At 37.6% G+C, this 26207-nt stretch overlaps 1 protein-coding gene across 1 annotated transcript in view; it reads left to right on the forward strand.

The window, feature by feature from the left end:
* Positions 1–1672: 1672 nt before the first annotated feature.
* FOXP2 (forkhead box P2) overlaps positions 1673–26207 on the forward strand; it is a 406754-nt gene continuing 382219 nt past the window's right edge. Inside the window, exon 1 of the mRNA XM_085318494.1 lies at positions 1673–1776. The gene's annotated coding sequence lies outside the window, so the exon portion shown is untranslated. The remainder of the gene's footprint in view (positions 1777–26207) is intronic.

Raw genomic sequence — 26207 nt, forward strand, 5'->3', positions numbered from 1 at the left:
TTCAGCATTTATTCTCAGTGGGCTGTCAGGTATTGCACATGAAAGCAAAGGTTCAAAGGCATATAAAGAAGGTTGAGGACTGAAATGTTTACTTAACACAGTCTTTTTTTTTCTTTTTACAAACAKTTGCCAGACTGAAGGATCAGCATGAAGCCTTAAAAATTTTAGGCTTTTTATATTCTATTAGGAACATTTTATACATACATAATTTTGTTGTAGCATGGAATGCATGAGTTGTAAACCTSCTAGTATATCAGCTTTGCCAGTGACAGTATTAACAGCATTGCAATTAGTTTTTTTAAGTTTATTGATTATTTTTCTCAGAGGTTTATTTCCTTTCTCTTCTGTTTTTGTTTCTGGAACTGCCACTAGCAGACTGTCATTGTGTTACAAAGAAAACTTAAATGAAGGCCCTGCAGCTTTTAATTAATATGACAAGTAAAAATTTTAAAATAAAGATACGAAATCATCCTCCCTCTTCCACAATGTCATTCAGTAGCTGAATGAGCATGAATTTGTTGTTTTATTTTTTTGTATTTATTTGTATTTAATTTCTTGCAAAGCAAAGAGCTGCCTAAAATTAGAAGGACTTGAATCACTCGGGGCAGTGATATTGAGGCTCTGTATCCTATTATTGTAGTTTCTTTCTTTCTCACTCATTTGTACTGAAGCATACCCGAGGCTTAGCACCCTTGACTGTGTCTGCTGCACTTGGATCATCACTGTATCTCATTTTGCTTTTTATTATCAAGCAAGGAAATAGSYMKSRATMYTGAGACCCAGTAATGAGATTTGTTTTCTGTTTTTCTGGTCATAGAATCAGTAAGGTTGAAAGGGACCTCTAGAGATGATCTAGTCCAACCTCCCAAAGATTTCCTGGTGCTGGATCTACTGGAGCTTGAATCTAGGACCTTCAGTTTCCCTCTACCCTTTTCTTCTTCATTGCTGAGAGGACTTAGAGCACTGCAGGTGGCTCAAAGTGACCCTCTCTGACTCCAGAATAGATATAGTTTTGGTGCGCCCAGGGCCATACTTCGCTGTTGAGGAACTGGAAACAGAGATGAGAGAAATGCTATGAAAAACTGAAAGGGAGGTCATGATTCCCCCCATAGCTCCTTTGCCTTTCACATGGGGGCCACCTAGAATGAAGCCATCAAAGAGCGCTGCTGCTTCCCCGAGCAGAGGGCCAAACTCCAGACCTGCTGTTCCTAGTCGGCCTGGCCTCATCGTCAGAACGTTATGGCGCAGACTGAACTCACTGTTCAGTGTTCAGACACATTACTTCCTGTGCTGTTTCCTTGAAATGSCCAGCTGAAACAGAACAGTGGCTGGGACAATGTGGCAGCCCAGACAGCTTGTTTCAAGCAGATGGATTACCAAAGTCTGAAATAGGTCTTCTTTTCTCTTGTTTTCCTTTCTCTCCTTTTTTTTGGGGGGGAGGTTGTTTCTGGCAGTGATGGAACCTGGAACTCCCATGCTGCTGGTTCAGCTTCCCTCACTTTAGTGATCAAAGGTGTTTATGGTTTCTGAAGGTCACTTCATCGGCCGACCTGGCTTTTCCCTGTTGTYGGGTAAAAGAGCCATCTTCCCATCTAGATCTTCCAAGACTTCCTCTGTTTCACTGCTTGTCTTATTTTAGGTGGGGAAGAATKACCCAAGGAAATGAGTAACCAGAAGAGGCCAGCTTTGAGACCCTCAGTGCAAGAAACCACTGTGTCAGCTGGAGGAATGGCGGGCTGCACACAGTGGCGTGAAGTAATAATGATGCTGATCACTGTAAGACCTACCACCAACAGAATTAAGCTATTTTGGGGTATATTTAAAACTAACTAAATGACCTTCTGATCTCCCACCGTGGATTTTGTATCTGTTTACAAAGCACTCCCAAGACAGATTCAGAAATGTTCGGTGAAGTAAAATTTGGAAAGATGATAAAATATCAGAAACCTCATTATGAAGCACAGTCAGCTTTTGCAACATTCTTGTTCAATGGAGGTGGATATACAAAAACTCCAAACCTCYACAACTATTTATTCATGGGATATTATCTGAACGTTATCCTGGCAATCTAAGACACTCTCCATCTTTTCAGGCAGCCGTGTAATTTTTTCACATCTTATGTTACCGCTTGGCTTAGTAACATCACAACAATACAACTGGATGTGAAGGTGTAGAAGCTGAAAAGTGTTTAAGTAGTGTATCACCTTGCCAGTACATGCTATTTTTAGTTAAATGCATCCATCTTCTGATTTTTGTGTGATATCCTCACCAAATTTTGGAAGATGTTCATGTCGTGGTATTTATTTTCAGTGTTCTTGGCTTGGTTCCCCGCGAGCTCTGGAATGACGCCTGTATTGGATCACTTGTGTTTCTCAAGAATAGGGGAGCTCCCCTCGATGGAAAGGTTAAAGATCCTCTGTGCAAATTATGGAACTTTCTCAGGGGGTTTGGAGAAGGAGGAACTGAAGACCATATTGAATTCATCATATTTCACTTCTAAGGCAGTCTTTTTCTTTACAAGCACAGGAGCTTGTTTGTGTGTGTAGTCTCAGAACAAATGAACTTTCCAATAGCCCCTGGGACACGATAACTGACAGAATTTTTTAAAAAAGAAAGGGCTTTAACAAAAACAGGACACTCTTCTGCATATTTTTTCCTTGTGGGAAGAGAATCAGAGGACAAATACGTTGTAGTGTTGGGGCATTCATATTTTGCAGTAATGACCATGGTAATACTGCAGCATAGTGTATCAGGGTTAGAGAGACTGCTGTCTTTCAGTAATTTTCACAGAAATAGTGTTCATAAAGATCAGAAGCATATTAGTAATTAACAGGAAGTAACCTCTTGGAAGCTGAATTATGTAGTTTGAGCTGAAATATAGCTAGCTATTAATAGTATAGAAGAAATTATTTTTGTATGATGAATACTTGACACAAATGTTTGTGGCATTTTTCAGATTATTCCAGATCTAAACTCTCATTTCAAATCCATATATTCATGTTGGGATAGTAATTATAATCTTGAGAAAGTAAACTTGTTACTGTATTATTTTCTTTAATCTGCAGGTAATCTGAATCATGGAATTTATCCTTATTCCATTTTCTTTATTAATCCCCTTTTAGCTATTCATTCTCAAATTTAATGATGGTCTTTAAAATTCAGAGTTAACAATTTCATTTACGATAACTTCTGTGGCTTGGAAGGGGAGAATGATGATTGTCAGGAGCATCAGCAAGAATAAAAGTGAAGAATGAATAAATGCAAGAGGGACAAATGGGAAAGGAAAAAAMCAGAATCAAGAGACATAAATATGGTAATTGTAAAGATGAGTATATTTTTACTCTGATATTAGACATAGCAAGCAGGTAGTGGAAAATGATTAAAAATATAGTTACTTTGTTACAGACCATTTTCCCTTCCATATCTTTGTTCAAAACATATCACTCATGTGAGTGAAAAAATTGATGGCAGGTTATGGGCGACAGATTGCATTCCTATGCTTGTATGCCAGAGCCAACGACCAGGAATTTGACGGCCTCTGTAAGCATGATGCATCCTGCTTGATTTTTCTTTTCCTGCTCCACATCCATGTTTAGCAGCACTGTGTCGGGATGCTTGCATGGCACTGTGCTCACTTTAGTGCTGGTTCCAGTCCCTGTGCTAAACCCATGACCTCTCTTCAGCTTCTGAGTGTTGCAGGCCGTCAGCTGACTCAAGTAAACTTCTGCTAATGAAAACAGATAAAAAGTCACTGGAATTCTTTAAAGCTTTTACATTAACTTAAATCATCCACTAAGAATGAATGCARTATTATTAAAAAATGAAATCGGATTATAATGAAAGGAACCTGCATATTTTAGTTAGTAACTTTCATCCATCTCTATGAATTTTGTTAATTCTAATAAAGTGAATCCCCATTAACTGTAATGAAATAAAATTAAGCTCTCCCTGACTTATGTTTGTATAGTCAATCAAAACTATTATTTGAAATCTCATTGGGCTCAATTTGTGTGTGCAAGTACAACAGAATTCTCATTTATGCTGGGAGAATTCTGCTGGTAAGAAAATAGCAGAGTGAGATCCATTCTACTTAGAAAAAGGAGACGCCTTTATATGTGGGATCTGCGTAGTATGGATGCTACAAAAATATATACTTTCTATTTTTTTAAATGTATTTTGAATCTGTATAGTCAATATCACTGTATTTATTCTTTCAAATACACACCTCCCTGTTCAAAGATGTTCTGTTTCTTTAGTTTCTTCACACATTAGTAGATAATATAGTTTCATTAAAACAGCTGTGGCAAACTCATGTTCTTGTTGAAAGTTCTGTTAGTATTTTGGGGAAGGAGGTAATTCATTTTTGTCTTGTTTCAGCACAGTTAAAAAAAAAAAGTCTTCTGTATTTGGCTTTATTTTCTTTTTCTTTTCAAAAAATCCCTGGGCTTTGTTTTGCCAGATCATTACTAGCTTTACTTTCTGCTGCATTTTATCATAATGCTCTTTGAGTTTAAATAAACTCTGGTATGCTAAACCTAATAGCAATTAAACTGGAAGTGTTTGTGTTTCATCACTGTGAACTTCGCAGAAATGTTTCCATGACAACCTCCATGCTAGTTAAGGCAACCAGAGGTGATCAACAGTTTATATTTTTTTTTCCTCTTGTAAGAATGGAATTTGTGTTGACAGTTCTGGCCTTTAATGGCACTTTTGTACTGTGTGAAAGTATTTGTTTACTAGATCATATGCTGTTAACTGTCAGGCCGAGATAGAGTGACTGCTTTTGATAAAAGGGCTGCATTACATCTCTGAGTCTGTGAAGCTCTTGTACTTTAATTACTCACATCAGTACAAAAGTATCCGTTTGCTTCAGTACACTTAAAAATTCGACTTATTAGTTCCAAAGCATTAGTGGTAGGTTAATTGTCTTTTACATTTTTTGGAAAACAGTCATCCAAAAGCTGTCTTGTAGTTTTAAATTTAAACTGTTGCATGTACAGTGAAGATATAACACATGCCATAGTATGGGGTGAATCATAAGCCTTGTAATTATTTGCACTATGAATTATTTCTGGGCCCTGTTTCTGTATTTAGCTGGTGAAGGCTATCTGGCTGTAAGCTGAAATACACTACTCAAGAACGCTGGCTAAGAAGCACATCATTTAGGTAGCTGTGCTTTCTGTATCATGAGTTTTGAAAAACAGATAACATTACTGAAATAATCTCTCTGAAGTGTCGTGTAATACAGGCAGACTGTTGTGTGTGTTTAGTGTGTTTCAGATAGTTGGAAAGTTTTTAGAATGAAACTATCAGCTTTTAATGAAATTTCTTTCTTCATAGAGCACTTTTTATGAAGAATATCTGGAAGTTCAAATTAGCTAATAACTGCTACTACAGCTAGTTCATTCACTCCCAGCATTAAATTTGAGGGTAAAACCTGTGCTGAGTTGAATGGCGTGCTTTTGTTTGTTCATAGTGAAGCTAGTACTAATTTATGGACTAGTATCTTCTAAAGTCTTGAGTGTGTGTGTGGGAGAGGATCATTTGCTTTGGGGTTTTTTTTTGTATAATAGAAATACTTTGTACAACATTGTCTTCTAAAATCTTTTTTTAAAGCAGYGATTAAATATTTTGTCATAAATACTTTGTTTTGGGGGAGAGTAATGTATAGTAATATTTGTACATATAAAAGGTGATAGATGTTATGATGTTTTTTATGTGCAGGACTCCAGCCTATTGCACATGTAACCTTTTTCAGTAATTACTTAGAGAATATTTGTTACTTAAAGTAATGGTACCATCACTTTCTTCAACAACTGGTCCATTCTTAAGTGGCCTGTTTAAATTGATAGGGGTCGAGGCTGTGTAAGCTGAGGTTTTGTGCAGGTTTGTATGTGGATGCTGTTGCTTTTGCCTGGTCTGCTTGTCTGGCTCTGCTGAGTTGGGAGCTGCTTATATAGTTGTTGACAGTAGATGACTCTAAGAGGGCAGATGAAAGGAAGCATTGAAGTTAGTTACCTAAATTCCCCAAGYTTCAGTCTGTGTGGACCAAGATTATCATCTCTCTAGATTATCAGTGTAAAATGCTGCCATTATGTAATAGCCTTGTGTCATATTTGAGGATTTGCCATGGCTTTCGTTGTGTAGGAGTGGTGGGATATTAAGGCAGAACCTTTGCAAAGAAGGGGACAAGTGCAGCTGCCTTCCAGTGCAAATCTGCAACCTGTCCTCGCTGGAGAGCTTAGTCCTGCTGCTTACACTCAGTAGTGAGGTGCGTTCAGTGCATGTGACTACCRCACAGTAACACACTTCGAAGTCTTTTATTTGCTCACTTTGAAAGTAATTAGGTGTAAATTAAGTTGTTGATGGTAGTTTCCGTTCAGGTCAGCTTGTTATTTCAGATCCATTGCAAGTAGCTCAAGTAAACGACCTGTGCTGAGACTTCAAATCTGTTTCTGAGTGCATACATGTATGCGGTGTGAGAAAATTAAGTTCATAACATCTCTACAGATAAAAATGTATGGGTTACTAGAGTGCATATATTTTATTTTAGTACTAAGGAATAGGCTTTATTTTCTTAGTGGTCACTCGGTTGTGAAAAATTGCCTAGTACTTTGGCATATAATACAAATAACCTCTGTGCTCCTATTTCCCCAAATCAGTAATTATAAATAATAGTTTATTACCATATTTAAAATAATATTATATAATTTACARTAATTATGTTATTGTAACTGTATGTAAATTAGACTACCTGTATCTATACTGTAACTCTGAGGAGGTTACACAAAAGAGTATGGAGGATAGTCATATGTGCTATTAGCCCTAAGACTTTTTTTTTTCTCCCCCCTAGGAAAAATGAATTTGTATTGGAACAGCAGCAGAGATGGGCTGTGAGGATGTCAGGAAATGAAAGACATATCTTGACTAAGAAAGTRTGACATGTTTGGCTTAGTGAAACAAAACTGAGAGAGAGGATATGATTTCTCTTGTATTTCTAAATATGTTAGGAAAAGGGAAGGAAGGCATCAGTRAGGGGGAACTATTTAAGTTAACGGACGTTGTTAGGACAAGTGAAGAAGAGTGTAAAMTAGCCAGGGATAGATTTGGGCTGGAGGACAGAAAAAAAGATTGTAAGAATTAAAGTGGAATATGGAGAAAAAAGGTTTCTAAGAGAGTTTAAGGAGCTTCTCAAGAAAATCACCRTGACTTGTTGCTTTTGTAGCAAAAGGTTGTGCGTGGTGACTCAGAATGCTCCACCCAATACTATGTCCATTTTTTTTTGCTTAACTGAATTTGTAAAACTCTTGTACTTGTTTGCCATGCAGTACCATGAAAACACATCTGTGAAATCTAAGGGGAGCTTTACTAAATTGTTTTTGTTTCCATTCAAATATAGTTTTATTTCTTGGGTGGTTTTTTTGGTCTGTTTTCAGATAAAGTGCCTCTTTCAGAGTAATTAACAATAATATTCTGTGACATTTTCATCTCAGTTTTAATTTGTTATTTTATGTGTAAGGGAGTGCTACCCTTAAATTCCTCCTTTGATTCATTTTACGGTAGTTAAAGAGAAGCTTTAACCAACTTAAATAGCTTTTTTCCCCCCCCCTTGCTGTCATTTTCTGTGCAGCTAGAAATACTAGGTGATTATCACCATACTCATGACAGATGAAAAGAATATATACACTTCTTTAATTCATTTAAGCATTCATTTACAGCCCTTTATTTTGTAACTGGACTTTCTGACCCATATTTTTTTTAGCTTCATCAGTATCTTTGGGGTACTCAAAATTGAACAGGGCAGAAGTTACTCAAAGTAATTGGTGTTACATCAAGAAAGAAGCTAAATGACACCCATTTTAAAARCTGCACATAGATCTAATATGCAGAAATGGTTGTCTCCATCTGTTTTTAAAAAATGAGTTGTGTACTGTTTAGATCTGTGTCTGTGAGAGAGGACCGTGTCAGATCACTGAGTAGTCGTGAATCATCAAAGTTAAAACCAGAAGTAAGAAAGAAACCATGTTGCAGCTGCCATTATAGCATATTTTGGGCTGTTGCTACCAAGTATTAATTGTTTCTTGAAATATATTTAATATAATTTGAAGAGCAAATTCTTTGTCTGTAGAGAGGGATAGATAGACATATTGTATARACTGAGAAAAGACATCTGGAATTTTTGTTTTGTGTTTGGGTGGTGATATGAAGTATACATTTCTAAATTACATGTTTATACTTGGAACGTATCTCCATATACCTGGTGTGGCAGGATAGTGATAGGTTAATTTTTTAGTCTTGCATGTTTGTATCTCTACTTTCTTTCATATTCAGGGAATGAATCTGGAAGGTACTATTTCAGCCACCACTGTTGGTTTCTTTTCACGTGCCCAGGGAAGAGGAAATGTTTCCTTGAAGCCATTATGCCATGCAGAATTCTCTAGCTTGAACTTCTTCATTTACTTTTCCTTCTTTTTTGGATTCCTTTTAGCATATCTCCCTCTGCACTTTATCTTCCATGAAGACTTTTCTTCTTCTGTGGCTTTTCAAAGATAGATGTTTGGCCTTGCGCTTTCCTGGTGATGRCTTAATTATGATCTGCATGCCTGGTGTTTATGAATATAAGCTGGTACRAGGATGTATTCCAGACAAGTACGTCGTTTATCCTTCCACTGAACCTAAGTATCAAAGTTAGGCATAAGACAWGATTCTTTTCTGTCTGACTGTACTGCAGCCTCTTTTGCACCAGCCAGTGTATGTACTGCTGAATGCTACATCAGGAATACAACTACTTTTGAATTAAATTTTCTTACTCTTAGTAGCCAAAGAAGTCTGGTGGCAAAAGAAGAATATCAGCTCTGGTTTGACCACGTTGTCAGTGACTCTGCAAGTAAACCAATCTGGCCAGGATTTGGGTTCAGTTTTGGCCTGTGCTCWCAGAAGTCCCACAGGCAATGCCTGGGCTTGGTTTAGGGGGTCATTTCCAGACTGGCAGATGCCAGGATTGTTTATTCYAATGAGATTTTTATAGAAGAGAACTTATTCATCAAGCTATGTTGTGCTTACGGCTCTCAGTCCAGAGAACGGACTCTAGCCTCTTTTGTTTAGTAGTATAGACATACCTATAGAAGTCTCCACATGTGGTACCAGAAAGGTTCAAATGATTGGTAAGAAATCTGCTCCAGCACTCACTCAGCTGCTCCAAAGGTAGCACTCACAAAACACAAGTGTCAGTGTTCTTATCAGTGTCTGCATTTACAGTATCCTGGTGGTGACAGGTTGTGGTTCATTTTGACACTTACCTCTCTTCCCGCTAGTTATCTCTCACTCTTCCTCTCCTTCTCAAATATATACTTGGTAAACCTCTGGAGGTGKCATTTTTCTTGTTGTATGTTATTCAGTTACAGATCTCAGATAAGAGGGTGTCTTTACTCTTGTCTCTGCTAGAGGGATACCTCTTAGTTACTACTGCCGCATACTTACTTGCAAAGAGTGTTGTTCCTGTATATTCTAGGCCTCTGCATCTCTGGCTTCAAAGGAGGCAGACATCATTGGATCTCTGAGGCCATCTTAGTGCTGTGGTCTTACTAGGTATCTCTTCCTCTTGGTGTGAGAAGATCCGTGAGTCCCAGGAGGAGATTCAGAGATACAYACAATAAATTTTGTTTTCTTGTCCTTTCCGTTTCTGGAATATAAATATAAATAAATAAATAAATAAATTCCAAGAGACATTTGGATTTTTGGATACTATTGGTAAGATCATGATCAACTTTGGGAGAAAGCTTGGCAGAGCCCCCGAASATACTCAAGACTGCATGGGRCAGAAAAATGGATCAGAAGGACAGATTCCCAGAACACTAGACTGGGAATACAGTCCATTTCACCAGCCTCTTCCAGATACCCRTGCAGAACTGATAAGACACCTTTTGTGCCGGCTGTCCAGACGGCATGGAGTGCTTCCTTCTTTAAAACGTCTTGTTTGAATCRCTTCAGTGAAGTCTCAGAAAAGATGACAGATACAGATCACTTCCCCAGCTCTTCTCTCCTGACTCTTACCTTTATAGACAGCAAAGGCTCTCTGACCTCATCCCCAAAGGTCTTTCAGAGATTGATTTGTACCTGGGGCTATATTCTTTGCTTCTTTTGAAAAGGAAGTTCTCTCCTGTTTCCTGTTTGTGAGACTCTCATAAAAGAATCTTCAAAGTCTCCTTGGCTGTGCCTAAGAAGAAAATGAATTCATGAGTAGTCTACTAAATATTCCTATCATCTGGCAAGTGTTAAGGTTGTACTTCTAGCCATGCAGGACTCAGCTGCTGGACTGTGTTTCCAGATTAAGGAATATACTTTACTTTTCCTAGCAAAGTCCTGATGGGCTCTTCTGGGAATTCCCTGGCAGCAGTTTAAGGCTTCTTAGACAAACTAAACATGCATACTAGACTGGGATACTACCCAGGAAGATATTCCATCAGTCTAAGTGTGACTGTTATTCTGGATGAAATATTCCCTACTCAAATCCAGTGTCTTTTGCAAGGTGCCCTTTCATGTCTCCCTTCCCATCCAGATTTCTTTCTTTCAAAATAAAACCATTTTTATAGCTCCCTCTACTTGGATGAACAGCATTTCAGGGATAGTGGTCTGAAGATTTCTGCATCAATATCTTGGAGCTCAAAGCATTACACTTGCAAGAAGTTCTGTTCTCATTCCTCAAGGTCATCRCATTCATCCGCAAGTGAAGAACACTGTCAGATGTACTACAAAAACTGGAAAGCTAGTGTGAGTTCTGTTTCTCTCTCCTGGAAGCTGTTAAGTTCTGGAAATGGTACAGTCAAAACTGGAACACATCTAGGGTATCCTGATCTCACTCACTTCCCTCTGAGTTATCATGAATGGGAGACTTTCATTTGACATGGCTGAGAGATGTTTTCAGTGATATTTAATTCAGAATTTATCAAAAGTCACACTTTTTCTTGATGATGTCCTTAAGTTAGCTGGATTTGTTCTTCCTCCTTTAGCCAAGCAGAATGGTATCTACCTTTTCCTTGTCCCTGTATGTGTTCTCAATGTAAACAGCAAAGGCTGTGATGATCTGAGTCACCTGGGATAGTAAAGGCAATTTTAATACCAAGATGAATAATCTCACAGGGAAGAATTGGAGACKAATGCCTCTCCCTCAAGGTCTGCTAATACAGGATTTTGGGAGTATACCAAAAGACTATCCACTTTATGTTCTGAATGCTAGATGTCGCTCCTCATTAGAAGGAACATTAATACCAGGAAGGTGTCTGGAAGAGGCTAGTGAAATGGACCGTATTCCCAGTCTGGTATTCAGTCTGGTATTCTGGGAATCTGTCTATCTGATCCATTTTTCTGTCCCATGCAGTCTTGAGTATCTTCAGGGACTCTGCCAAGCTTTCTCCCAAAGCCGATCATGATCTTACCAATAATATCAACTTATGCTTCAGTTGCTTAGATTCTGGTGAAGATTTTAAGGAGTGAAATCTACAGAGGAATTCAAATCTGGTACTGAGGATACCTGAGCTTCAAACTTTAATTGACTATTCACTGTTGTGCTTTTCATTACCATTCTTGGTCACAACGATGTTCTTCTGCTAAGAGATTGGAAGATGCGTATATATTTTCGGATTAGTATTCTTTGGGGATTTTTGGAAAGTGTCACTGAGACTCTCCTCAACATTTAGAGGTCTTTTTGAATAGACAGGATTAATSTCTTCAGTTGATTCCCAGGACTTTCTGTGCTACTAGTTGGTGAATGCAAAGGAGTAGCTACTTTCATGCAGAATCTTAAAATTGCAAATTTTGTCAGAGCCTTGTAGTGGCCACAAAAGTGAATTACATCTGAGTTCTGCAACAATAGCTCACTGTCAAATGTCTCTATCAGTGACATTTTTTCAAGGGTTACCTGGAATTCTGTCCATACTTCACTAAACTTGACACAATTGCAAAGGCATTTACAGTTAAYGTGCTTTTTCATGTTACAGTTATGAAGTGCTACTTAAGTGACGGACTCACCTCAAAATAAAAGGTTGTAAGTTACTGTTAGGCATCACCAATGATATGATTAGTAGGCTTGTGATTTATCACTCAAAAGATGAAAAGCTGACTCCAGATTCTCAAGATGCGTAGTCCGTGTGTATGTCATTTGCCATCGTCCTGTCTTCCTCAGTCCTTCAAGGTACCTATCTTAAGATTTTGAAAAGTGAAAGGGACTAAGCATGCTTGTTCATACATACTCATGTGAGAAGTGTGGAGATACTAGTGCAATAGTGGACATTACAAATGTTGTAAAGGTAAAGTAAGAAGGTTAGCATTAAGTTCTTAATAGACACTCACAAGGCAAATTTATATTTTGACTATATAGCCTCAGAAATGTTTTTGGAAGAGTATTACAAGGGTAACTTCATCAGTTTTATTATTATCTTTTAGATGTGTGTGAGTAAAAATGTGAAAGAAACTTTGTTAAACTTTTCCAGAAGAATATCTGCTTTGACCTATAGAGGACATTTTAGAATGCCGATTTGTTGTATTGTGATACCTTTTTAGGAGGTTTATATTCCCAGTGACACAGGGGCTTTGATGTAAATGCAGCAATAGGGTGTTTACTATTCTCTCTTAACTATTTGACCAAGAACTCATTTCCTATTTTGCTTCTACCTTCTGCTACAGATGAAATGCCAATCAGAGATTTTTCAGTTAATTAAAATACTCTATAAATCATCTATTATGCAAAATATTATTTTACAAACTTCCTAATGGCACAATCTTACTTTATTCCAAGGACTTCATAAACACCATACATGGTTGATTAATTCGGTGTACAAAATACCATAGTTGTAAAAATGGGCATTGTAATGCTCAACATTTTACTTTTTATCTCACTTTGTGGTTTTGACAACAGTGTGATCGTGGTCTTAAATTGGGCCTTTGTGCAGTGGTTTRTATAGCAGTACTGGAAAAGGAATATTTTGACCTTCCACACATGATAGTTTTCAGAGGCTCATAAATACAGTTTTTTATCGTCTTAAAGAGTATGATAAACACAATTTTATTTATCTTTTTAATCCATATGCTTAACAAGGTCATTCTATCAGTGATAGTATGTCCTCTTTTCCTATATGGAGTATTAAATTCTTGACCTCTTTATCGTCCTAAGTAACCTAGTCTGATCTCATAGCTGAGCCTGCTTTGAGCAGGGGGTTTGGACTAGAGACCTTCCTGCCAACCTCAATTATTCTGTGATTCTGGAATTGACCAAGTACTGTCCAAAATGCATGGCTTAGTTAAAGCTCACTATCATGAGATCTTGTCTAACAGACAATATGAACCTTCCTTATGCTCCTTCATATTAGATATATTTGCTATTTTAACCAGAAAACAAATGATATGCATCTTTTCTGAATGTATGGTTTGCAGAATTCTTCCTTCTTAAATTCTTCTTCTATTTTTCTAATATTCTAGACTTTGCTTATCTTTATATGTTTTTCATTTTTATTTCTCTAAAGCAAAGTACGTTCTATAGCATGAGTGTGATAATTGTCAATTTTTTTCCTGTAATATTTTTATGCTTGTTGTTGGGAAACTCAGCAACTCATTCAGCTGCGTAGATGACCTACTTGTATAGTAAGTACATGGGCTCACTGAAATCCACTTTTTCTTTGATGTTTCTGCTTCTCATCTTTACTCATGTCATAGCAGAAGTTTAAACAGTGGGCAAAAGGACTCAGTGCTGGAATGGTTTTGTAGCTGATGCATATTTTAAATAATTTAATTGGTTTTGTGGGACTCCATAAGTTGATCTTAATAATTTTGTTTAAAGTGAAATAATCATACATCTTTTTAAAGGGGCAATAGTTACTTGGAAAACAGTCTATAAAGCCAGAGGGGACCATTATGATCATCCAGTTGGATCTTCAGCATAATAGTAGCTATAGGACTTCTCCTTGAATTAATTCCAATTTGAAGCAGAGCATATCTTTCAGGGGAAAAAAATCAACACTGTTTTAAAATACTTCTAGTGACGGAGATCCCATGACAGCCCTTGGTAACTTATTCTACTGGTTAATTATCCTCACTACTAAAAATTATTTTTGGTCTAAATTTGTCCAACTTCAAATCCCTCATTAAAACTCTCCCTTGCTGTGTTGCCTGAAGAAAATGTGACACCGGGCAGGCTGCTGATCTGCGAGGGCTCCTGCCTTTCATGCCGACCCATATTGTTTCATTGTTCCCTTGCTGTCTCTGTCTGTATCCACCTGTTTAGTCTTGTGTCATATGTTTAGGTTTTCAGCTTTCCCATGCCGGGATTACTTATTTGTTCTGTTTATACAGCAGCTAGTAGAGYGAGGTCTTAGTCCGTGACAGGTGCTTCTTGGCAATGAGCATGTCATGAAGGCATATAGGATTTAAAGAAGTTTGAGCTATTGTTGCTCTACATGAACCGATTTTAAGCCTGTAAAGACCTACTGTAATCCTAGGATATGGTCTCTGTGAAAAGGACTTCCTCAAATTGGTTTCTGCTTTAAGTCCAGTAAAGGCTGGACTAAATCGTATCTTTTAGAAAAGTATCTGATCATTTGATCTCAAGATGGGGATGGGGAGTAAAAGGGGCAAGGGGAAGAAAATCTTCCTGTGATGGAAAATCCATTCTAGCTCTCGGTAAGCTGTTATAGTGCTTAACAATTCAGTGTTCAGTTCTTGTATTTAATTTCTAATCCGAATTTATTTTGCTTCAGGTTCTAGGCTCTGAGAATGTTGTTACACCTTTCTGGGAAAAGAACAGGGAGGAATAAAACAGCATTGCCAAGATTCTGCTCTGCATTTGGGTACTTGCTGACTGTGATCAAACCATTTCATAGTCTTGTCTCTGGTGAACAGAATAGATTCACTTTTTCATTATCAGACCTGTTTTCCAGTGATTTAACTATATTTAAAATGTGTTCTGTCAACCCTCCCGTATTTACTGTCATTCTGTTTGAATTGTCTGTTATCAGATCAGTAACGTTACTTCCATAGGAGTGACCCCAGTGTCAAATACTCTGGTAGCATAGCTTCTCAGTTAAATTCCTTTGGTTATACATTCAAAGATTACATTAGCCCTTTGACCACTGCTAGTTTATATTCGGTTGATTTACTACCATGATTCTTTCAAAGTTACTGTTCCCCATTCTGTAACAGGAACCTACGTTATTTGTTGCTACATAAGCATATATACTTATTACTAAAGGACTACATACTTGTAGTCCTTTAGTAATGGACTTTGCTCTGGATCATTTGGTGAACATGGTGTAGACACACACTGCCTGACAAACACTCTTCATTATTTGCTATTTCTTCATTCTTTGTTGCTTTATTAAGTGTGTATTTTCTCCTGACAGGGATAATATTTTTCTGTGTAAGCATGGCTATACATTGTCGGCTTCTAGTTCTTGAAATTGTCATGTTTAATAGTTGTTTTCCTGTCTGGCTAAATCAAATTTGTTTTCCATTTTTAAAACATTTTTTCCTGTTCTACAAGTATCTGTTATTCCGAATAGCAGAGGAGGTCCAGGTGAAGTATCTATCCCACATCCATGTTACACCCATCAAAACTCATGAATGTTGAAATGGATTTTATGAGCAGCAGTACCGTGATATAACTCCCTTGCCTACCTGTCATTTTCTCCAGGTAGAACTCTGCTTCTCCTCCTATTCTCACCTTAAATCTTGATCTTCTGAACCTTTCAATTACAATTTATAGAAATGGATTATGGTATTTGTGCTGAGGGGCAGGTGAGAAGCAGAGCTGTATTTCAGTGCACTGTATAAAATTTTTGATTGTAGTATGCTGAAAACGTTATAGTATTGAAAAAGTTGTTGCTAGCAAATATGAAACTTATATTCCATTTTTTTTATTTTCTAACCTGAAGTATTACATTAGTAACAAAAAATAATAAATTCTGTGAGCAAGTCCACTTACTTATTTGGAAAAATCTTGTTTTTCAAACTTCAGCAATTTGAAGAACTTGTTTATGTTTAAGAAGAGGCTTTATAAGATGAGCTAATGATTAGTCTTACTGATTAAAAATACAGGAGATCTATTTTCTCCTTATTTTTATGTGTGATGTGTGTTGAGGGCACTGAGAAATGAATCCTGAAAAGCAGATTCCTTACTTCTGAATACCAAGACAAAAACATACTGCCCTATAAAGTTTCAGGCTTCAAATAAAAATCTTTGCTATCCATCAAAGCAACCTGCAATTTAAAAGTAACACCAGAAATAATGCAAAATCAGACCTCTTGTAATGAATTAKTCATGTGGTCTAATTTAGCTATATCTTTACCACCATAGTTGAGTCAAGAAACTATTATCTTTAACTAGCACTATTTTCTATCATAATAATGTCAACAATAATGAGCCGGCATTATCTTGAATTGAATGTAGTGTGACACTAACATTATGTTGCTCTACAGCTTTAAATTTTGATTTTTGATTTTTTAAAATATGATAGTATTTAGTATCCTAGAACTTCAGTGTTTTTATTTTTCAGAGAGGAAAATTTTCAATTTTCTTTATCTTTGTTTTTTTAAAGCAGTTTTAATTTGGTTATTTTCTTTAAGTTTTCTACTACTTTTGTCTTGAATAAGACAGATTTATGATTTTCTGTGAAAGTTTTCTCCTAGGCCTAGTCACTACATACCAGTTAGGTCACTGAAGTTTAAAAACTAAAGAAATACAAGAAGAATGTTCATATTAAAAAGAGAAGTGTAGGGACAAATAAAATAATGTAATAAGCTATGAAGTTAAAGCCATATGCTTCTGTGATTTGACATGTCAGTTAATGTCTGAAATGGAAATTCTGAATACAAGGTCTTTCTACTGTGAAGTTTCTAGACATATTTATTCCATGTCAGAGATTTCATAATGCCATTTACCTGCATATGCATATTAAGCATATTTACATACCATCAAATACTATTTAAAAAATGTGTTTCAAATTTGTATGTATTTCCTTTATAAAGGCTTTTGCTTGAGTTACTACTTGTAAAATTTCTGTTGATCTAATCGATACAAAATTCTCATCAAAAGCTATTTGCATTAAGGAGTAAAAAAAAACCCTGTTTACAATGCAACAGTGATTATCATTCTTCTTAAGGTGTGGTACAAAGAAGTCTGCCCAGTTAGCCCTTTCAAGATCAATTTCTTTCCCCATGAGTATGTATGTGCAAGATACTCACACCTTAATGAAGGTTGTCTAACGGTTGATTTTATCTGGATCACCTGTCTTCTTCCTGCACCGAGGGACAGATGAGGGATCATGGTGACTAATTCTCCTTTAAAGATCTACTTAGATGGTCACAGGCTCCATTTGGGTTTCCCTTAATAAAGAAGTAGAAGCAATGAGTAGCCTGATACATAGACATTTTGTACCAGCCATCCACATTATAGTGCTCCTGGTCTTTGAGGCCAGTCTAGACAGAGCCAGACTGCTCCTGTCTTCTTCTGCCACCAGGAAGACTTGCCAAGAAACATCAAATTCCAAGGAGTGTGGACTTTTTCTGCATCTGTCTTAACTTCTCATCCCTAGAAGCAGTTGTTGTGTTAGAGAAGAATGAATCTCTGAGATTTGGGGATCAGAGTCTTAAGACTTGTGGGTGGGCGAGTAAGTTGGTTCATTTGCACCACTGCAATTTCATCTTGTTAATTACACTGCTGGAAATGTTTTTGCCTTTTTCTGGTTTCCTCCCTGTAGACACTGAAAGACTGCATTTCAGTCCTTTCCGAGGCACGAGTGGTTAATGGAATATTCCTGCCAACCTCTGTAACTGTGATAGACCCTTTTAATCTGTGGTGTCCACTGTTCTGATAAGAAGCTCACTTTGGCTCCAGACGTATGTGTGCCAGGAGCCTCCTGTTAGATGTTTCTCTGTTCTTCAGTTCCTGGACTAGTGAAATTCTATGTTCATGCAAAACTGTGAGGGACACCCATTTCCTAGGTCATGTTCCCATTTACCCTAAAAAAAGAAACCTGTATTCTGTCAGGACCAATCTCTGAATGAACTTGTCATCTTCGGACAGCCTTCTCCAGGTGGCATTTTGAACAGCCTAAACTCAAGCAGCTATTTCATGACTCTGGATGGTAACTTTTACCAGGTCATGGCATAGAGGCAGGCAGCAGGCCTGAGTATGTCTCTGGAGCTTAAACTTTTATTTGCTTTCTTAATTTTTATTTCCACTCTGGGACCAGACTGACAGGTTTTCAACCATCTTGGCATAACAAAGCATCATTCTTGGGGACTAGATGTAATGAACAATGACTGTATGATCTAGCTCACCACATTTCTCTCTTAGTACCCTACTTCTGTGTCCTTTTTCAGACACCCTTCTCATGGAAGTGTGCTTTATCTGCAGATGGGTGTTGTATTACATGCTGGGTGTCTTGCAGTCTGTTGCAACACAGCCCAATAGAAGTGAATTTTACAGAGGCTATTTTCTGCTAAGAAAAAGGGCATTTTGCATTCCTACATCTGAAATTCTTGTTAAATGTGAATTCTGGTAGCATTCTCCTGGCTTTTTAGTGGGAAGTCTGTAATTTTTAATATCTTAGGATCTGTATTTTCTTACGGTTAGAAATTTGACCCATTGTAAATAATTTGTTTTATTCTCACATGATAACTGTGTTCATTTCAGGATCTTTCTGATTGTCCTGTCAGTAGTCCTTAAGTTTTCACCATGGTGGTGGCAGTTGTTGTTGTTAACTTCTGGTGTCGCTGTGTCTTTTTTTCATTTATCAACCAATTGGTTGGTTGATAAAGGATTCCATAAAGGTGCAAAACCTGAGTCTCTTCAAATGACTTAGTCTCTCTTCAAGCACCTGGGTCCCAAGGTGCACACTTGAATCAAAAATGCTATTACTGCAAACCCTTGGGATCACTGTAGAAACTATTAGCTCTCAGTTCAAGCTGTCTTTTTTTTCATCTGTGAACAAATCCTAGTCTGTGTTTCCTTATCTGATAATTCCCAGCCAGCCTCTGTGATGCTTCATGACATACATCATCTGACATTAAATATTTCCAGCTATGAGTGCTCCACCCTTCATATCCTTTTGGTAAGCTGGTTGCTGTTTCTCATAATAAGGGAAACTCCTTCTGTGTTGGTAGTTAAAGGCCACAGGACAATACTCCTCCTTCAGTTCTCTCTCCCTTCCAGAGAGTGATGTCTGGCACTTCCCTTATGGGCTGGGACCCCTGAGACCAAGATTTGTGGAGGAGTATGAGCCTCACATTAATGTTCTGGAACTCAGAGTGTCTCGGAAATACTTACACATGAGCTTTCCAAGCTCATATCCAAGTATTGCAACAGTACAGCATGCCTGAGCAGAAATATGCAAGATCATCGCTAGTCTGTGAGGGTCCTGTAGAGCAGATCTTTTCTCTGTAGAGAAAAGGACCAGCTTACTCTCCCTGGTCCTCCAATTCCCTGTCACATAAAGAAACAGAATCACATTTATTGAGTTTGTGCAGGATATTTGATTGCCTTATATAGATTTTTCAAAGAGGAAACCAGCCTATCATAAATCCATTTTATTTTCTATGTGAACAGGAAATTCTCATATTTTTACTTTAGATTAGGTCAGGGTGTAGTCTCTTTCTTTGGAGCCTTCTTGAAACCATGGGCAGGTGGGCCGCTGTATGCATTTTACCCAGTTCCAGTTGTTGCATTGCCAGAAGTTCTGACCCCAGTAAGTCTGAGCAGGATCTTGTCCATTACTGTTTACCAGAGTATATAAGACTGTTGTAATGTGTAGATTTTCTTTGTTTTGTGGGACAGATCTGCAATTTCTGCCATTTCTGATTAATATTGTTCCACAGATCAGTCTGTCCATCTTCTCTCACAATCCCAAAATGCTCTACTGTCACTCTGTGGGTGCTGAACACTGTATTTGTGGAGTTTTACTGTTCAATTCAGGTGCACTAATCAAGGGGTGTTTGTTTTGATGTTCAGTAAGTTTGTCACCAGTTCTAGCTATGTCTAAACTACATGCTTTACCTCTCTAGAACTCCACTTGGCACTCTTTTCTGTTCATTCCCAAAGATTGATCATCTGGCTTCTGTCCTTCCTCCTTTCAGATTTGTCAAAGGCTCATTGAGAGGTTTTGTTTTGTCCAGTGACTGGATTGATAGACCCCTAGCATTACACATTCACACAGGACCCTTGGAACCTCTCACCGTCTGCTTGCTTCTTCCCATGACAGTGCCATTCCACGGCAAGAAAAGTGGGAAAAATTCAGACCTGTGTGACTTATCTTCCATATGCATTTGTTTTAAACACTAGCTATATGCAGAGGAAAACATCTCGGTTTTCCACATTCGTGGTTGGATTTTAATCTCCCATTTTTTTCTCCTGAGCCTCAGATTTCAAAAGTTTAGTCTATTTTAGACCCTTAATGGGAAGGCAGCACAAGTGAGCACTGTCTTTTCATATTCACAGATTTGATACCTGGGCATATGTCTGGGCCTTGTTCGGTTTATTGCGACAGACAAAGCCTCCATGTCTATTTCTGTAACGTCAGGTTCAAGTATTTCCATATGATAACTAGCCTCTAATTAAATAGAGAGAGATATCAAGATTTTCAGTAAACAACTAAAACAGGACCTCTTAACTTGATCAGGGCTTTCCTTACAAAACTCAATTGTTGAGTGACCATATGGAACTACATCCACACCTTCGTCAAGCATTATATCATGTCTGAGACACTGATGACTAAATAAGTTACTATTTGCATAGAAGCTTCTGAGATCCTCTGCTAGATAATTTATGACTGAGGATTAATGGCATGGTGTCACTCACAGTGTGATTGTACGTGCGGATTGTCATTCAATTGAAAAGTAAAGTGTGCTTACAAGTAACTGAAATTATTACTGATCTTCACCTGCATTTGTTTTTGCCTGTCTTTCCTATCTCTTTCTTTATTCTTGGAAGTTTTTCTGTATTTCTCTATGGAACTAAAATGCCACCTGGAATGTGCTTGCTATTCTTCTTCTCTCATCATGAGGATAGAACCTCTATTGGTCCTGCAAAGGAGAAAATTTCTCCACTCCCAAGGAATAAGGCATTTCTCACAATGTGAAAATACCTCTGGATTACACATCATGAGAAATTCCAGTGGCTAGTAAGTTACCTTTCTTTAGCATTCTCAGATTATTCTTGAAAACACAAAGGCTACCCACTTAAGTGGTAAAATGTAAGCGTTATTTCTAGAGCATAGCTCAGGAAGATGTAGGGTACATTATGTACTAGCGTAATTTCAGCCCAGGGTTCCTTTGATAATTAACGGTGCTGCCATTTCTAGTGGAATTTCTCTGTGTGTCAGCATCAGCACCAAAGAGAAGAGAGAAGAAAGAAAATGTAAAGAGCCCCTGATGAATACTGCTCTCCCCTGTGAAAACAGGATGGCAGCAATAAAGAGAGTGTGTGATAGAATCATAATCCTCCCCTTCCCATTCCTCTTCCCTTTTCTGTATAGGGTAGTACACGGAGCCTGAAGAAAGAAAGTGGCTACCATTCTTTACTTTTAAAAATCAAAATATAGTATGAACTGAAAAAGCAACTACAGGCTATTTCAGCCAATTAATAAAATGCTGATGTATAACATGGATGGAGAAAGCAGACTTCTTGAGTCCTTCAACAGGAAATAAATATTCTGTCTCTCAATAGACAGATTATTCAGTGACAGCTACTTCTTGACCTCATGACTTCTTATTCTCAGATCAGTTTGTCCTCTACTGCCTTCTTTTAAGCTACTAAGTTTGATCTGCTATTGAGAGACTGTATCTGCTGGCTGTTGTATTTTTACATTGCCACTGTTTTCAGTTGATTCATTTCTTATGTCAGCATAGGACCATTGCCACTATTACTCTGAATATCCTCAAGCAAAAAAACACCCTTGTTTTTCTTATATGTCTTTTATTTTTCTTGAAGGCCTGTTCCTTAGGGTTAGGTATGACATATGACCTTGGTACTGATGCTATAACAGCAAGTTGGTCAACTGCCAATAATGTTCTTTTTGAAATTTAACATCAGTTTGTATATAGACATTCTAAATTCTGTTTGCTCAACTGTAAACTGTATGCAGTTTCATATGAGAGACTGACTCATGAAGATAAATAAATTAAGGCAGTGTTGTTGAGCATTGAAATAGAGGAGCATTAAGTGGGAGAGCATAGAAGCGATGGTTCCACCTGGTGATGTGATCACAAAGCATATGGTTAAAATATTATATGCTTACTGGAGTACATCCTTTCTCTATTTCATTTAATATTATATATGTTCTACTTTCCAGGAGAAAAGATCTGAGCCACAGTTTAAAAATGCTTGTTAATGTATCTTAAAGAAGCAAAACTAACTAGCAGATTACAATCAGAGAATATTATGGACTGAAATCTAAGCACGCTTAAGTATGTCTTTCAGGATACTGGAAAACCTTTGCAAGACTACAGATGTATTCCTAGGTAACTGTAAAACCTGCATCTACAAAGGCAAGGAGAGGTAATCATAGGAACTACAGAAATTAAACTTCTACTGTCTAAAGTTATCTGTCTTCCAATGTACTGGATACTCTTTTGACTACCTTGTATGACATTTTGAGGTATAGCTGTGCCAGTCTCAGCCATTTATTCTATTAAGAGGGCTGGGCTGTGCCTGCCCTGTTGTTCCCCAGTGCCCTTGGTGCTTCTTCCAAGTGCTGCTTTCCTTGGGTAGCTACTGTATGGTGTCAGTTCAGCTCTCATTCACCTTGCTCTCAATACCAGATAGGCTTGATATTAAAACAGAAGATTTATTCAGAGAGGCTTAACATAGGGGAATGAAAGAAAGTAGAATTCTGTTTTAAACTGAGTGGCTGGAGGTGTCTCCACTTGTTTAGTTCCTCCTACTTAAATTTCTTAACTAGTGTTTCAGGTGGGAATTCTTTGTTCATAGCAAACTGGTTTTCAAACGTTGCATCCAGTGGGAAAGGCTGGGCCCTCATGAAAATAAGCTGCTCTGTGAGTTCCCCCAAAGTGCTCTCATTTTTGCTTTCTTTTTCCCATATACCACCTGATACTAACACTCAAATGGATATGTAGGGAGAAAAGGAAGAGGTGAGAGCAATGAGGCAGGAGTCTGGCAAGAAGGGCTTACCTTTTTAAGTTAAACTGTATTTTTAAGTTAAAACATTCCTTCTTTCTAAAGGGCACTCGTAAGTTATTACAGTACTCTTTAAGACTAACAAAATGATGTAACGTTTTTAAGACAGTACAAAATATAATCAAACTCTACTAAAAGTATTAACTATGTAACCATGGTCTTTGATTTGTTGCCAGTTTTCTGTAGACATCCTATATGGTAAACCTGCATGCATTTTTTAGGACTGAGGATGACCTTTATAACAATGTGCTTGGTTTGGCATGCTTATTTTCCTTCTTTCCAGCTTTTACTTGGCTTTCTGTGTCACTCTTTATTCCTTGTCACAGAAAGAGATTCTCTTTTTCATGAAAAAAGCTTCACATTTTTTCTGTCTCAGGCCTGGTTACTTAGAGAGTGCTACATGTGTCACCCTTCAGAATCAGAATGGGATAGTAAAATAAGTCTTTTGTAGGTAAATATATATATAAATATGTATATTTATAAGTAAAATAAGTTGGTTATTTTAAACAATGTCACTGTGACTATAACCTTTGCTAGGTTATAACCTAGTACAAAATGCATTCTTAGAAGATAACTGGCATATTTTTAAATCCTGTTGGCTCATAATAAAATCCCTTTTAACCATGTAGAACTTCTTGCTGTAGCTGTGAAATGTTTTACATCAGAAGATCTGTGACTACTGCATACTGTGTATAGCAAAAGGGAGAATTTTTAAGGGGTTTTGAGAGGGTACTCCCTTTGCATTAAATATCATACCTTACATTTCCTTGGTGTTCTTGTGCTCTTGTCTCCTGCAGCTACCTATAAACTTCAGCACCTCAATGACATCTCAGTTTTCTATTTTTGTTGTAGATGTCTTTGTTCAGTAGGAACCTGTAGTGTTCCTTCATCCTGCTAAATATAATGATAAAGAATATGAACTAAAGGAATGAAAGCAGGAAAGCTGTAGTTTGTAACAGGTGAAAGATAGTCTTCTTTCTGAAGGAGATACAAAAGGCTAAGCAACATTTGAAGGAACTGGAACTAGGAAAGAAATATGAATAATTGTGAGAGGTACGATCTCAGAGATACTTCTGTAAATTTAAAATAACGGAATGAAAATTTGCATACAATAAATAGAAATTGTGAGAAAGTGTAGAAATTGAGATTACTCATATGAGAAATGTAGAAAGAATTTGAATTTTTCAATAGAGGGCAAATGGAATTTTTCAGTATTCAGTAGAATGTTTCACTCTAGCTTAGCCTAATTTGCTTGTGTCAGCTCCAGTATTTCTTGGAGTACTAAATCATTACAGCATGCTAAATTGATAAACTTCAGTGTGTGTTTGTATGTTTGTTTCTGTGGTGTTAGTTTTGTGTAGACTCAAACTGTTTTGAAACAGCCCAAACAGCAGTCCAGTTTGGAGCACTAGTAGCTATTTCAAGGAAGGGAGCAGGATAGGGAGGATGTCATTAAAGACTCTGCTAAACAATTAGATGGGCTAATGTCAATATATTGGAGTTTTAATTTGCCATAATACTTAGATTTACATAAAAACATACTTGAGTTCAGAACAGTACTGTATCCTTTTCCAGATGTTGCATGTCACAGAGGTGCCCATCTTTTTTGGGCACCATAGGTAGTATTTTTAATAGTGAACTAGCTCAGTTGTCAAGAGGACAAGGTAAATGCTTCTCTGGAAGAATTGTAGATATTTGCTGTGGGTGAAAAATGGACCTGTGCTTTGCTGTGAGTATAGAGAATCAAAATGGACTGAGTAAACATTCTAGTTCACAACCAGGCAAGTTAGGTGTCAGCAGCTTGATGTTTGTTTAGATCTGGACAGATCAGCCTTCAACAGAGTCTTAGACAAAATACAGTAAGCAATTCCTGTTGTAACATTGGGGGTTGCACTTGACAATGTGTGCTTCTAAGTTAACAATAAATTATTCTTGACTGTTACATTTCCATAGAGGATAGTTTTTATATTCAGGATTTGAGCTGGGAGTCATACATGTCCATACAACACGTCGTGTATTCTGAGTTCCTTGCAAAATCTTTATAAAATTAAATCAGAGCGAGTAAGTAGCCCTGAAAATGTGTCTTGCTTGCAGTTTATTACCAGAACCAAATGGTACTTTATTCTCCAAATGTATGTTCAGATACCATCTCTCTGCTCATGTTCAAGCTCTTTTACTTTCATGAAGAGAGTAACTTTTCTTCCATAAACTCATTAACATGATTTAAGGGCTCTTACTGTAGAGCTGGTATTTTAGTTTGTAGTAGTCTTTGTACACAGTAGAGACACTAGTCTTACTTCTCCCCCTTTTTCAGATTCACTTTAATCTAGGCTGAAAATGAGCATAACACTAGATTATGTAAAGCTGTATATAAATCTCCTAGATGAATCCAAGAGTAGTCATTTTATTGGACATGTGGCAGCCTATTTCGATCAGAGGACTCTGTGAAGGCTCCATGGCCTGCTAGGGAGTGATGCCTTAGCTGTTAGGTGAGGGTTGGAGAAGGGTGAATCTGGGCTGGTTTGACCTGAATCAGAGGCTGACTCACCATACATAGTTGGGGTCTGGGCTGCGGGACAATTAATGCTCTGACTGCATTTTCAGGACAAAAGACTCCAAAATTTTCTGAGAAGGAAGTCTGAAGTAGATCTTGGGAAGAAGAAAGCTCCTTCATTTGATAGAAGCGAGGAGGCAGCCTCTGAATGAACTAGAGTGGGTTAACTATAAGTAATAAACTAAGAGTCATTAATCAGGTTTGCAGTAGAGTTGTGGTTTCATGGACAGCTCATCTGTTCTTAGGATTTGCTGTTGCCAAACTGGAGAGGAGCCTGTCCTGTGCTTCCCTGCCCTCAGTCCTCTCTCCCCTTCCATGTTCTTGTGTGTGGGCTTGCTTCCTCTTGTGTGCTGGGTCTGGGAGTCATCAGGCGCTTCGATGGATCAAATTAACTCAGTAAAACATCAGAAAAACAACTCAACAAAAGCCTTAGTACACTTTTTGCCATTTCACTGAGTTAAATAGTCTCATAGA

Source organism: Rhea americana, unplaced genomic scaffold, assembly GCF_003343005.1.
Source record: "Rhea americana isolate MKP2758 unplaced genomic scaffold, rheAme1 scaffold_54, whole genome shotgun sequence".
NCBI lineage: Eukaryota > Metazoa > Chordata > Aves > Rheiformes > Rheidae > Rhea > Rhea americana.